The sequence below is a fragment of the Lactuca virosa genome, chromosome 5 (assembly GCF_052849685.1).
Source record: "Lactuca virosa cultivar CGN04683 chromosome 5, Lactuca_virosa_CGN04683_v6, whole genome shotgun sequence".
NCBI lineage: Eukaryota > Viridiplantae > Streptophyta > Magnoliopsida > Asterales > Asteraceae > Lactuca > Lactuca virosa.
Window position 1 is genome coordinate 266821017 of NC_136430.1, and position 16186 is coordinate 266837202.

Here is a 16186-nt window from a genome sequence, read left to right on the forward strand (position 1 = left end):
ATTTATTTTTTTATCGGTTTATTGGCATTCTATGTAGTGATTCCGAGATCCAACGAAATTGAGGAATCAAGTATACTAGTCCTAGTCTTCAATTTTAACTTAAGTTTCTATGAGACTTTGACCTAATTTCTACTACTAGGTCAAGTGCATGATGTGTGTATATGATTTATGAAATGTTGTTCGAGTCAAAGAGTGACCCAAATATGGATAGTCACTACAGCTCAGTAGATGTAGAATTCACATATCAATGTGAAATCTAAGTACACTATCCATTGATTCTAATTGTTTCCAAGTTTCTAGTAGGTTATAACTTAGCTTCTAGTTACTAAGTCTAGTATGTGTAGTGCCTATATGTGCAACTAAGTCTAGTCAAATCTAGAACCGACTCGAATTTTGACGGTTGTCACATGTTTTATAATGAATCTCAAAGATAGCCTTTCGAAATTTCAAGCCAAGGCTGATGAAGGAATATTTTTGGGATATTCGACAAATTCGGTTGCATACAAAGTGTTAAATAAACGACCTCGTAAAATCAAAGAAACGTTTAATCTAACTTTTGATGATTATTTCGTAAAACAAGTTGAAAAACAGTTTGAACAAAAATCAATTCTTAATGAATCAACTGATGAAACTGAAGAATCTAGTTCATCTGACTTTGATTATGATTTAATTTTTGGTGTTCCAGACAGGGCTGTTGATGCTTACATGCTGCAGATAATCGAAATACCGAATCTTCGAAACATTCTGATGAATCGATACTCACCTCAGAGACATTTGCTAATGGCGAAAGAATGCTAGATGCTCAAGTGGAGGGGGAGCACTTGACTAATCCTTCGAATGTTGAGGGGGAGCATCCTTTCGAGGGGGAGAATAACAGTGTACATGAACGTTTTGAGGGGGAGCATCGGGATAACAATTATGTTCAGGGGAATCATATTGAAACAGAAACCATAAATCTTGACGAAAATGATGAATTTCATGAACTAAATGATAATTTTTCTGTTGCAGGATCCGAAAATGGAGAGATGTACGAAGATGCACCATTAGAATTTGATCCAGCATAGCCACCATCGGAAAAATGGACAAGCAATCATCCGAAAGAGCAAGTCATTGGAAATCCACGAGATGGAGTTTTGACAAGAGCTCAAATTCGTGCAAAGAATGAGGTACTGAATACTCATCAATAATTTTGCATGTTTAATGTTTTTATCTTGAAAATTGAACCGAAGACTGTTAAGGTTGCAATGGAACACTCTGATTGGGTTGTTGCAATGCAATCTGAACTGGCTAAATTCGAGAGAAACAAGGTTTGGAGATTAATTTCAAAGCCAAAAGATGTTTCCATTGTCGGCTTAAAATGGATTTTCAAAAATAAAACCGACAAGGATGGAAATATTGTTCAAAATAAAGCGCGGCTAGTTGTTAAAGGATATTCGCAACAAGAAGATATAGATTATGAAGAAACATTTGCCCCTATCGCAAGACTCAAGGTTGTTCGAATATTCTTGGCTTATGCAGCTCACAAAGATTTCGATGTTTATCAAATGGATGTGAAATGTGCTTTTCTCAATGGTGAACTCGAAGTAACAGTTTACGTTGAACAACCTCCAGGTTTCATTAACGAAGAATATCCTGATCATGTGTATATTTTAGATAAATCAGTTTATGGGTTAAAACAAGCACCAAGAGCATGGTATGCAACTCTTACCAGTTTCTTAAAACAATCAAAATTTAAACATGGATCAGTTGACCCCACATTATTTCGAAAGAAAGTTGGGAATCATCTAATGCTTGTTCAAATTTATGTCGATGATATTATTTTTGTCTCTACTGGCCCTTCTTTGTCTAGTGAATTCGAAAACTTGATGAAAAGCCAATTCGAAATGAGCATGATGGGTAAAATCAATAATTTTCTTGGCTTAAACATTTATCAAAGCAGAGAAGACATTTTCATCAATCAGGAAAAATATACAAGGAATTTGCTCGAAAAATTTGGAATGACAAATAGCAAGAAGTTAAGAGTACCAATGGCAGTTGGAACAAGGCTATCACCTTCGTTAGAAATGCCTGCGGTTGATCTTACCTTATACAAAAGTATGATAGGTTCATTGCTTTATCTTACTGCAAGTAGACCTGATATCATGTTTTCTGTATGTAATTGTGCTAGGTATCAAGCAAATCCACGAGAACCACACTTAACTGCTGTGAAAAATATCTTTCGTTATCTCAAGGGAACAATTTCGTTAGGATTGTGGTATCCTTCGAAATCAGGATTTTTTATTCAGGCATTTTCAGATGCAGATCTAGGAGGATGTACTTTGGATCGAAAAAGCACAAGTGGTGGATGTCAATTTCTGGATGGAAAGTTGGTTAGTTGGCAGTCGAAGAAGCAAACGTGTGTTTCGATTTCTACTGCTGAAGCTGAATATGTTGTAGCTGCTGCTTGTACTTCACATATTATTTGGATCTAGAGTCAGTTGCGAGATTATGCCATTAATATGAAAAAGATTCCATTGTACTGTGATTCACAAAGTGCTATACGCATTTGTCATAATCCAGTACAACATTCGAAAACAAAACATATTGCTCTTCATTATCATTTTAACAAAGATCATGTGGAAGATGGCAACATTGAAGTTCATTTTGTAAAAACAACTGATCAGCTTGCTGATATTTTTACAAAAGCTTTAGATGAAAAATCATTTGTTCGAATTTTGACAGGATTGGGAATGATCGAAGCAAGTTCAGTTCTAGGGACGATTTCGAATGTATAACAAAGAAGTGTTATACAAATGTGTCGATTCAGAGGCAATAATGTTTCATTCAGAGGCTGACAGTATTAACCATTCATAGGTTACTGTTCATAGTCAACGCTTCGACACGCTTCGTTTTCGACAATTGGGGAAGCCAAATTTAGTTAGTTTTACGCTTTCTTACCTTTTCATTAATTTTAAAATTTTCGTTAGTTTGTAAAATTTTTCGTTAGTTAGTAAAATAGCTTTATTTTTGAAAAATGAAAAACTTCAAAAATATTTTATTTTTGTTTTGTCATTTTATTTTCGAAAAATCAAAATTTCCAAAAAGATTTTCTTTTGTTAATTGTTTTCTTTTTCGAACAAGTTACAAAAACACAAAAATATTTTCTTTCTTTTCGAAAAATCAAAAATATTTTTGTTATTTTGTTCTTTGTCTTTCATTTGTTCAGCTTTCACGAAAGGTTTACAAGGGTCATGCTTGCATTTCTATGGGAAGGTAAAAAAAAATTTCGACAAATTTGTACTAGTTAGACTGTCCCTAGAAGCATTCTGCAACATGTCGACCCAAGCCTCTATTGACTCAATGTGTGATTTCGAAAGCCTTAATGAAAATTTTCGTACAAAAATTTCTTCCCAATCACGCTTGCATTCACATTAGTCTCCTGAGCTATCTTACTCTTCTCAAATGAGTTAAGAGTTGTCTGTTTGGTCCAATCATAACAGAGGTACAATTGAATTCGTGAACCACTCTTTTTCATCTCAAAATTCTAACACATCTCACACACAATGACATATGTTCGAGAGGCCATTGATCAAACCAATCATGACTTAGGCATATCCAACTTCTGTGTTAATGATCTAACATCATGAGACCGTGATGAAAGTGAAACCCAACCTTACGAACTCATTTCAGGAATTGACGAGGAACTATGTTCCAGTTTTAACGAAACAGTTGTTTTTGTACCAATTTTCGAAACTCCAAATCATATTCAATTCGTTTGACTGGTCTTGATCAAATATTCGAATCCCACGATATTTGTTTCCCAACAAGATCTAGCACACAAATTTTATTTTCTTGAATGTGATTTCCGTGTGAGTTTCATTTGCTTTCTAAGTCACATACAAAATAATTCAAAGCATACTTGTCACTGACTACACTGGTCAAACATGTGATTTCTGTTACAATTACTCACCTTATGTTTAGGTTGATATGTAACGAAATTGTAAACCACCCACGAAGCCTTGCAAAAGAAGCCCTTCGATACTTCTCTATAAGTATTCGATTGAAATTCACGGGAACATACACAAGCAGTTGATTATTTCTCTTGCTAATTAACGAAGCAACCTTTGCCCGGGTTTATCTGCTTTTGTGTCGAAAATTTGTTTTTCGACATCACAGTTCCAAACTTTTCGTTAATTTGTTTCTTATCTTATCTTTGGCACACTGCACTCACGAAATCCTTGAGATTCTGAGTATTACCAACTCAGGCTGATGATTTCGATAGTCTAGCAAATGACTTCGTCTCTAAATCCAAAGACTAAAGAGCTTTACCTCCATCCGAAGTTTTGTGACGGTTATACTTCTATTGGGAGAAACGAACAGACTGTTTGACAAGACGTTTTGTATTCAGTTCGGGTTTCAAGGCGATGCGACAGTTACTTTTTGACGCATGGCAACTTTATCGGCAGAGTGATGCGAGTTTCAAGGTGCCACGTCGGATCTCATTTAATGCTTATCCTGCATTAAATTCAAATTCCAGGGTTACATATAAAAGGGGATTCAACGATTCTTTATCAGTTTACGCTCACAAAAGAAAAATTCCCAAATTGTCTCTATTCTTCAAAGCTTCAAAACCATAATAATGGCTGCTCCTGCTGGTGTTGATTCTGCATCCCAAACAACTGAAGATATCACTTCCAAACCGATTATGAAGATTCAAAGCACTAATTATCAAGTTGAGGGGGATGTTTCACTATATCCAGAAGAGTTGAAGACGTTGATTGTCGCATTGAAAAGCTTTGTTCTTTCTACTGCCATGTTCAACTCGTTTGCTGTTCCTCTATCCTGGCTATCCATAGCAGGATCTGCTGCATCATACAGCAAAGCTCTGGATGTCATTACGTTTAGTCTGGTAAACGATAAGAAGGTTCGATTATCCAAGAAGTTATTCTGTCAGATTCTTGAAATTCCTAATTCTCCACCGTACACTGATCTTTCGTTTGCTCAAGTCATATATATGTTCAATGAGATGGGTCATCAACCCCCACTCACCAAGATCAGTGATTTCAAGAAGTCTGTACTTCCAAGTATTTGGAATTTCTTATTTGGTATTTTTCTCCGCTGCTTGACTGGTTGTAGTATTGGATTGGATAAAGGGAGAATGGAAGTGTATGCCATGGTTGCTGGTGTGTACTATGATATTCCAGTTGATTATTCTACTCAGATGTGGAAGGAATTTCAGAAAAGTGTGGAGAACACCAATGTGGTTCAAGAAATATCTTGTGCAAGATACTGGAGTTTGATTCTTCGTTATGTCTATGACAAAGAAGGGATTGCAGTACTAGGAGATGAAGAGAAAGCTGATTTCTTGAAGTATCACTTTCCAAAGGAGGTTACAGATAATGCAGAAGAGTTTCCCAACATTGCACGAATTCCTGATGCAATGTTAAAACGTGTTGATCCGCTGAATCCTGTTTTGATAGAATATTTGAAGACTATTAATCCTGATGACGAAACTGGAAAATTGTTATTAAAAGAGGATGATGGTCCTTCTAATAAATCGAAATGTTCAAAGAAGGATGCAAAGGCTACTCCTGAGAAGCCTGTGCAAGAACCCAAGCCAAAGAAGTCTCCAAAGAAACAGTCTACGACAGAGGAACAAGTTTCGCATGTTGTGACAAAGCCTGTTGAGCATGTTGTTGATGATCACGATAAGGAAACAATTCCATCAAAGTCTGGTGTTTTTCAAAGAATAAAGCAACAAGTTCGTGGTTCACGAAAGTCTACAGATGGATCTTCTAGGTTTTCTCCTACCATGGTTCGTAAACCACATCTTAATCACCAAGGGGTCCTTATTCGTGAGGTTCCAGTTCCTGTTTCTCCTTCATCAAAGAAACGAAGAGCTGAAGATGTGGCCAAACATATTTCCAAGAAGAAGATAAAGAAACGAAATTTGGTTCTTCAAGAGGAATCGTCCAAAGGTGAGAAAGTTCCTGAAACACCTGAAGCTACTATTCTCAAATCAACATCGACTCCTGAGCAGACTGAGCTCATACAACCCGAAGTTTCGTTAACCAAGTCAGTTCCTAAGGAGGTTCAGACTTCAGACATCACTACACACGTATCTGATACGAATGTAAATGTCAACATGGGTGAAGGAGATTCGCATAAAGAGGTTTCAGTATCAGTTCAAGGTATTCCTATATTATCTTCCATGGATACTTCTGTTTCTTTACCTCCTTATATCATCCATGTTTCAAACACAACAAAATCACCTACTTTTGATCATGTTATCCAAAATCCAATTACCACACTTTTCTCATCTCAATCTACTGATCCACCCAAACCTATTGATGAACCTGACTCTGATACTGATGACGGAGGTTTTGGAGGTACTTTCGATGAATTGGAATTTGATGATGAGGAAGAGAATTTTCCAGATCATATGTTAATGTATATGAAGCAGTTCAAGATTCTTAACAAGAAGCTGAATTCGATTATTCAATCTCAAGCTGATATGGGGGGAAATAGTTCAGTGTCAAGTAAAGAGATTGATGGTCTGCTAAAAGCTGTCGAAGCCAGAATGATTACCAAATGTTCTGGAATGATTAAAGAATCTGAATCACATCTCATGGAGAAGTTGGGTCAGAATGATAAGTGTAATGAGTTATGGATGAAGTCTCAATGTTCGAATTTTCTGGGCAAAGTTCAAGATTTTCGAAGGATGGCTAAAGATCGACATGTCTTGTTTATTCAAGATGTGAAGAAGGTGCCAGAAGCTGTCAACCTCAACCTTCAAGAACTTCGTGAAGACATGGTGAAAGAGATTGCTATTGTTCAGAAAGATTATGCGTCTCTCAATCAAAAGATGGATATCATTTGTGACGCAGTCACAAAGTTTGTAAAATTGTACGAAAGTTTGAGTCCTCAAATTACTCAACTTTCTACGGATGATAGTCAAAGCTTTGTGGAAGTTCTTCGTTTGTTAAAGGAGTTGAAAGAACTCGTGGACAAGCCTGATCCATCTTCGATCATTACTCCTAAGTTCCTGTCCCTGAAGTTCATTCAATTTGAAGCTGTTCTGCACAAACAGTTAGCTCCATTGTCCAAAATTTCGAATTTGTTACCAACGGATGCCCCGCCTGTTGTCACAGGGGTGCAAGGGGGAGAAAGAAAGGTTGGTGAGGGAGTTTCGCATGAAGAGGTCAAGGTTGTTGGAAACATTTTCTCAACAAAAATTCCAACAAAGCCAACTGTTTCTACTGCTGCTCCGGTGACTTCGATAGTAGTAACTACAAATCCAATTGCCAAAGGCATTGTGATTGATTCTTCTGGTGAAGGTGGTAGTAGTTCAAAACAAACGAAGGTTGTTAATGACTTTTCAAAACAAAAAAAGGGAAAACAATTGTTGTCGAGAAGTCAAAAGAAGAAAAGAAAGCAGAAGTCGAAGCTGAAATGGAGAAACAAAGGGTGATTCAGAGTATTTTGAGACTTCGTGCAAGTGATCCACCTGGAATGAACAAGGGTGATCCAAGCAAGCATTACAACTATGAAACGATCGAAGCGAAAGTTGCATATAATCATATGTATACCTTTCTGAAGAAGCCGAAACAAAGCTATGTTGTTGCCAATTCAGACATGAACCAACTGGATTTCCCTGTGAATGAGATGATGTTCATCATGGCTCACTACAGAATTGCTGAAAAGTTTGATAATGATGATGAATATACGTATATGAAACTTAGGTTTCATGCTGTTCTTGGGAAACTTCCAGAGGAGATTTGGTATTTGATAAAGATAAAGAAAGTGATCAGTAATACATGGGATGTTTTATTCGAAAACCTGATGCAAAATTTTCGCTTTCATGTTACAAGGGCGAATGGTCAAATCTGTGATTTCTCTGTAGCAGATTTTCCTTTAATGAACCTGTATGATCTTATACAAGTTCCATTTCTTTTGAAAGATAAGAACGATTCACATCTTCAAGGAACGGACCCAGAAGTGTTTAGACTTGGGCTTGCCCACATCAAAATATTGATAGATAATTACTATGAGTGTTTGGCCCTAACTGATGTGGAGTTGGCTACTGCGAAGGGGTTGGAAGTGAAAGTTCCAATGGAAGTCCCGAAGACTCAACCTGAGTTGAAGAAGTTTGCTGATGGGGAGATCTGCTTTAAGCCATTTCGATTGGTCTTCGCAGGAAAGGACAAAAATGGGAAGGCGAAAAGATTTTTGTTCCAGGCAAACGAAGTGGACAGATATACTACGTCCCAATATACGAACTTTATTGTTCGTATGAATAAATGTTCGAAAAACAATCTTGGAGATAAGAAGGAACTGAAGAAGATTATCTCATGGTATACGGAGATACGAAGAGTGATGTTGTTTGCTGCACAGATTCTCTCAACTTGAGAAGTTCGACTTGTTTACAAAGGGGGAGATTGTAGGATCAAAATATATTGTAAACAGTCGAAGTCTGTTTATTTGTACTCTTCGTATGTTTTGTTCACTTCGTATATCTTGTTATTTATTTGCTAAGGTGTCTTTTGTACGAAGCTTATCGTCTAAGCCTTAGTATTTTTTGTACTTCATGTTTCCTATAAATAGGAGCTGAGCATTAAGTAGATAGTAAGAGTCAGAGAGTGATTGTAGTAAGTTCACCCTTTTTACTATTGTTCTGTATTTGTGTTCATCGGAAGTAATAAAGCTGAAACCAGATTATATTTACTTCTCGTGTTCAAATTACATTTGATTTACTCTGATTTGATTCATACTCGATTCATCACTTCTTTAATGACGAAGAAGGAGTCGACTACTATCGTAGAGTTTATTGACGAATTTGCAAAGAACTCGAGAGTACCACAACCCATGAGACGATATAACTAGAGGAAAAGGATATGGAGGGAATGAGAACTTGGCTGTAATCTTATCTAAGCTTGATACTATGGATCGGCGATTGAGAAACGTAGATTAAGCCATTCATGCCATAAGAGTTGGGTGTGACAATTGTAGTGGTCCAGATTTGACTAAGGATTGTGACTTAGATGAAAATGGGAATAAGAAGGCACAAGTGTTCTACTCAAGTGGTGACAAGTATGATGAAGATTTGAAGAAGCCCGAGAAGGAGTGGTTACCATATGAAGAGTACAATAAGCAAAAGGATGAGATGTATAGACAAACGAGTAGAGTATTCTATCAAAAAGAGAAACCACCGCCCGAAAAGAAGATGGATTTCGAGTCGGTACTTCATAGATTTCTTGAAGCATCTGAAAAGAGACATGATACTACTGATGCCAAAGTGAGAAATCATCAAGCTTCCATAAAAAATATAGAAACTCATCTTACGCAAATTACTACACTTGTTAATGAAAGATTACCACCTCAGAATCAAGACCCAAAGTCACAACCTCATGTCATGGCGATATACACCAAATATGAGGTTCATTCTGAGCCAATAATGACCCATGAAGCAGGTACAATACAACATGTTTCGTTCTTGGAACAAGAGAAGCCCGAAGCAAAAATATCAAAAAGTGAAGTGCACTATGATGCTTCACCATGTCATCGTGATATGACCACGTCGTGGTCTCGAGAGGATGAAATTTTTTCGTATTTTCATTCATATCATCCTTATTTTCCATTCCCATATCAAGCAATCAAACATTATCTGGAGCCCGAACAAAGGAAATTTATGGAACAGGTGGTCTCACTCACGATTAACGCCCCATTCCTCAAATCAATGGCTAAACTTCAAAAGTTTGCAAAGGATGTTATGACCAATAGAATGGAGTTGGAAAATGTGTCAACAATTGTTCTTAATGAGTTGTGTTCAGCTGCGGTTATCAAAGGATTAATGATCAAGATTGGAGATCCAAGACAACTCACCTTGCCTTGTGAATTTGGCAACTCCACTTCTATTAATGCTTTAGCCGATTCGGGGGCAAGCATTAACCTCATGCCATACTCTTTCTACCAAAAGCACGGATTACCAAAGCTTCAAGACTAAAGGATGACCATTCGAATGACGGATCACTCGACCACATACCCATGAGGAATCATTGAAGACATATTAGTGAAACTGGGAAAATTTGCTTTTCGGATCGAATTTGTGGTTCTCGATGAGAATGAAGATGGAGAACTTGCAATTATTTTAGGAAGAGCATTTTTGAGTACCACAAGAGCATTAGTTGACAATCATGAGTCAAAGCTCACACTTCATGTGGAAGATGATAGTGTTACCTTTGAGATGAGTCCTAAAGTGAATCATGAAAAACCAAAAGATGAAGTGTGAAAGGTAGATGATATGGAAGAAGATCTTGATGAGCTTTTTGAAAGAGAGAAAATGATGGAAGAAGAAATGAAGGTTTGGGAGTAGCCCCATGGAAAAGAAATCAAAAGTTCGAAGTGAAGAGCCTCAATTTCCATGACATTAGAGGTGATTACATTTATTACACCTAAGCTTTTAGAGGAAGAGGAAATTGATGAGGTGGAAGAGGATTTGTATGAAGAAATATGGATAATTGATGATGACACGGGTGGGACTTAGAAGATCCAACTATGGTCAAAATGGAGGTAATCAAGGAAGATGACAAGAAGATGAACAAGGCAAATAAGCAAGGAAAAAGGGTAAAGCATAAGCATGAGGAAAGTGACAATAAAAAGAACAAGGAGTATTCGAAGAAGGCATACAAGAGAAGGGTTCAAGCTTACAAGGTAAAATGGAAGGAGGAAAAGGAGAAAAGGGAGATCTCACCCCCGACCACAACAACGTAGAGTGGGAAGTAGTTCGACTCATGACTCCCAAAAAAAGAAGCGCTTTTTGGGAGGCAACTAGATTTTTAGAGTTTGCATTTTCTTTTCCATATGATTTCTTTTTGGTTTTTAATTTAATTTTTTACTTTTAGCTCAACCAATTGATCATGTATTCCTCTAGTCTTCTAAATTTATTTTTTTAGTGAAAATGAAAGATACTTGACACGGTGAAGGAGCTTAATGGATAAGAAGTCGTGTTATTTTTGGAGATCATAATTGAAGACCATGTTTTTAAATAAGTGTAGGGTACCCACATAATGAAGAGAAGAACATTTTGAAGAATATTTACTGGACAGAAGACCAGGAATGGTCCTATACATTACGAAGAGTCGGTGCATTACTTCGATCTTGCAAGTCGATTTGAGATGGCACCACGATGTGGACATTATCACCACGTCACGACAATTTATTTAATTGCGACTGCATCCGACTGAACCACGATGTGACGTCCTTAGACCACGTCATGGTGATTTTAAAATTTGTGACCATTTATGACTTTGAGCTCTACACTATGTCGTGGATTTTCTTTCCCACGACGTGTTTGAGGTTCAACATACTTTTTGAAGAATGTTTATTTGATTTATGTCGATTCGGCATATTTGCATTCATATGAGAAGAGTCCAGAAGTATTGTTTCCAGCCATTATACGAGAAGTCCAAGCTTTCCACACACTTTTAGAATTCGATCTCGCCACTACTACCCAAGAGGAGTCTGTTCCAATTCTTCATTTTTAATTATGTGGTCTTTAATTGTTTAATCACGCAATGGGTACATTGCGTCATTTAAGTGTGGGGTAGGGGATCAAATCGAGGAAAACAAGCATTATGAAAAAAATAAAATTGAAGAATGAATAGGATTTAAAAAATTTATTAGAAAGATTTGAAATAATAATTTAAAATTGAATCTAGTTAAAATATTATTGTGTTGAGATCTAGGTTGCTAGTGTTGTATGGGATGATCCAATGCGAGTTTCAATGTTTATTTGAGCCAACATATGTTATAGTGTATTTGTGGCTTCCCTATCCTAGTGAAATCATGGAACAAAAACATGACTTTGCTTAGTTTGAAGGCCACAATATGTTTAGCATCGTGTACCAGAAATGTATCCAAGAGAGCTTATGTAGTTATTGTACATTAAACTAATACCTTTAACCAATAAGGGTTGAAGTTAAGTTCCCTTGCTTAAGCATATGTTTTTTTTGGGTTTTAGTTTTTGATTGAAAAAAAAAAATTGAAAAAAAAGAAAAAAGAGAAAAAAAAAAGTGAAAAAAGAAAAAAAAAAGTTTGGGAAATAAGATTCTATAAAGCTATCAAGATCAAGAAATAGCATGAAGAAAAGCTCCAAATTATCGAAGACTCAAGAATAAGGCAAAATTTGCGAAGTTATTTATTGTATTTTTATTTTCTAGGTTATTATTTCATTTTTATGCTTGGTGGTTTAACCAAAGATGTCACACCCCGGCCGTCGGCGGAAACACCGGGCGGTGTAACGTCATTTCTCGTATCATAGTTATCAACTTTCTGAAAACAAATGCAATTTAAAATACGTCAACATAAAGTTGGTGAGTCCATAGGTTTTGACTCCATATAAAAATAATACATTTTCCAAGTTCAAAAGTATAGTTTTGAAAGTATCATTTTGACTCTCCAACGTTTAGTATATATATCCTAGGTATAAAATTTTACTTACCAAATAAGTAGTTTACCTATAAGTCTCATATACTATGAATATAAATGTTTGTAATTCCATACAAACGAAAGTTGCTACGTATAAATCTTATTTCAATTCTATTCGAGTAAAACCGCTACGTATAAATCTATTTCAATTCTATCCGAGTATGTGTGCTAGGTGTAATTATCTACTTAATATACAAGTAGTACCTAGGGTATAAGTAGGGGGAAGCTTATACTTAACATTAATACTTGTATACGATAAAGTATAATGTTTCTAACAAGTTGCTACCATGAGTCTGTAACCGCTGCTTGACAACAAAACCTCTGACAAAACACACTCATGATTTTCCATGAGAAACAATACACACATGATTTACCATGAGAAACAATACACTCATGATTTACCATGAGAAACAATATTGCGCGCTTCATCGACGTCGGAACAATAACAAATAAAAGGAACGGATCGTCACTCGCTTGTCTTGGGTTGTAATTAACAACCATGAGTGGGGTCGTCAACCCGTATCTTAGTCATACACGACTTCCTCGCTCACACGGGATTAACGGTTACAGGTCAGAGGACTTCCACTAAGATCCCCAATCTTAGTTGATGAATGAGGTAGCTCATGTAGACTTTGACGGCTTCCTATAGCTCTAACAACAAAAACATTTTCATGTCTAAAACCCTAAGTTACTAGACTATGATTTTAAACATTACTCCTAACTTCATAACATTTAGGAAGTATAACAGCTATAACTTGAAATAAAAACCAGGTTTTATCTTGACATAAAACCAACAATAACAACATACTTATCAATTACATATAGAACTTCCGAGTATAACTCTGGAACTATATCGCACATAACATATATATAGAATCCTAAGTATAACTTAAGATCTACATTAGTATACTACTATAACAATAACATGCTAACAACTTTACGATAGTTGTATATTTTCAGATACGAAATAACTATATCCCGGTTAATATAACTATCTATCTTGATACGAATATACTATCATATAGACATAATATTATCTTATATATAATACTTAGGCATGCGTTTTCCCCAGAAAATATTAGAAAGTGGGGCCGTGAAACTCACCTTAATAGCGTGATTTTATGTAATCTAAGCAGAAACGGTCAGCGGTACGAGGTCGTCGGGGCTCGGGATGCAAGAGGGCTTCAGCAAATGAGAGAGGAGAAAGGGAAATGGTGTAAGGAAGTGTCAAGGTCGGACCTGCTATTTATAGTAAGACTTTTGGCCTCTCACGACGTGAGAAACTCCTTGTTCATGTCGTGAGTTTGGAATTTATCTCTTCGTAGACTTGCTATCCGTCTTCTAGCTTCCGAAGGTGGCCATATAACTCCTCACGTCGTGAAATATCAATGTTCACGTTGTGAGTTTGGATCTTATAACTTTGTAGCCTCGTCACACACCTTCTAGATCCGAAATGCAATAAAATGACTCCTCACATCGTGAGTTTCTGTGCTCACGTCGTGAGCTCAGTCAGATTAGGGTTTTTGATAGCTGAATCTTCGGAAGGTCGTAACTTTCACATTCGAACTCCGTTTTTGACGTTCTTTATATGCACGTGTAGGTATTTGCAAGTACTACAACTATCTTTTAGACTACAATAGCTAATACTAAGTCTATTTTAAATTCCTCTAATTCTAGAGATTTATAGTGTTCGGTTTATCATAACTTCTTCATGCAAAGTCAGATTCAGACGTTCTCTATATTTTTGGAATCGTATGGACATATACTTTGATTTATACTATAAATTATGTATGAAAGTTCATACTTTAACATGAATTAAGTAGTTAGTTTATCACATTACTAGTTTAACAAAATCACATTACATGATTGGCATAATCACATGTGATTGTTATTGACCTATTTTGACTGGTGTTACATTCTCCCCCCGTTAGAATAATTTCGTCCCGAAATTTATCTTGTTGATGGGGTTTTGTTAAATAGTTGGGGAAAGTATTATGTATACTGCTTAGCTCTTGAGGTAACTTGAGTAGGTATGCGACAGAACCAATTTTTGCTAGAATTTCAAAAGGTTCTATATATCGCGGGTTTAGTTTGCCTCGTTACCCGAATCGAATCATGCCTTTCCAAGGAGAGACCTTTAACATTACTCTATCTCCAACTTGGAATTCTAAAGGCTTACGTCTTACGTCAGCATAGCTCTTCTGACGATCACGTGCTGCCTTTAATCGATCCTTAATTTGTATGATCTTTTAAGTTGTCTCGTGGGTTATTTCTAGCTCGGCACATAAGGTATCAACTATATGTTCTCTGGACAATTGCGTGTCTCCAACTTCTCAGTGCAAAAACTACAGCTTACAATTCAAGGTCATGGATAGTATAATTATTCACATACACCTTAAGTTGTCGAGATGTGTAAGCAATAACTTTTCCTCTTTGCATCAACACACATTCCAATCCTTGATTTTATGCGTCGCAGTATACGACTAAATCTTCTGTCCCATCCAGGAGGGATAGGATTGGTGCACTACACAACATTTGCTCTAGTTTCTGAAAAACAGCTTCTTGTTTGACTTCCCAGTTGAACTTCATATCCTTCTGGGTTAGTGTTGTAAAAGACTTGGCTATTTTGGAGAAATTCTCTATGAATCTACGATAACAGCCAGCAAGTCCTAAGAATTGATGCACTTCTGTTGGCGTCTTTGGTTCTTCCCAATTCTTGATTGCTTCAATCTTGGAGGGTTCGGCATGAATTCCCTTTGTTACTAACTACATGTTAAAAATTTGTACTTCTCTAATCCAAAATTCACATTCGGAGAATTTGGAGTACAACTTTTCTTTTCTTAGTAGTTCCTAGATTATTTGCAAGTGTTGACCGTGTTCTTCCTTGGTTCGTGAATATATTAATATATCATTGATAAATACTATCACGAATTTATCCAAGTACGGTTTGCAAACACTATTCATGAGGTCCATGAACATTGTTGGAGCGTTGGTCAATCCAAAGCCATAACTAAAAACTCTTAATTACCATACCGAGTCCTAAATGTTATTTTCAGAACATCGTCTTCTTGTACTCCGAGTTGATGGTATCCTAATTTGAGATCTATCTTTAATCTTCTAAAATCTTCAGGTGTTTTAGTCTATCAAACACTATATCTAAGTTTAGTTGTGCATCGGCCTGACCGTAATTAAACATAGGTGACCAGTCTACGTTTAGTTGTGGTTCGTACCATGTACAATAAAACTCGACTAAGTAGTTTGACCTAAAACCTTGCGTTAATTCTTATCGAGGGTTTGGGTTTTCTATATTTTTGGGTTATATACATGTGTTCTCATCGCGGGACTGAGTTCATACATAACTCTATATCTTTGTGTTTGTTGTATTCACGGGTATTATTAATTATTGTTTGTTACTTCGGGTCTAGCTGATAAGGCAACGACCAGTCAGGACAATCGGTGGGCAGGATCATTTTAGCATATAGTCATTCTGAAATCCAACAACCCAAATCGACATGTCTATCCTTGTCACCGCTCCCGTAAGTAGTCCTTCACTAGTATAATTACTAATACTTTTTATTTGTAGGTTAAGGGATATACCTAAACCTAACAGAGTAAGCCCTAAACTATAGTCGTGCTTTCCTAAGAAAGTACTAATTCACTATAGTTAATAGCTCTGATACCAATCTGTCCTTAATTATTCTAACAGGGGGAGAATGTAACA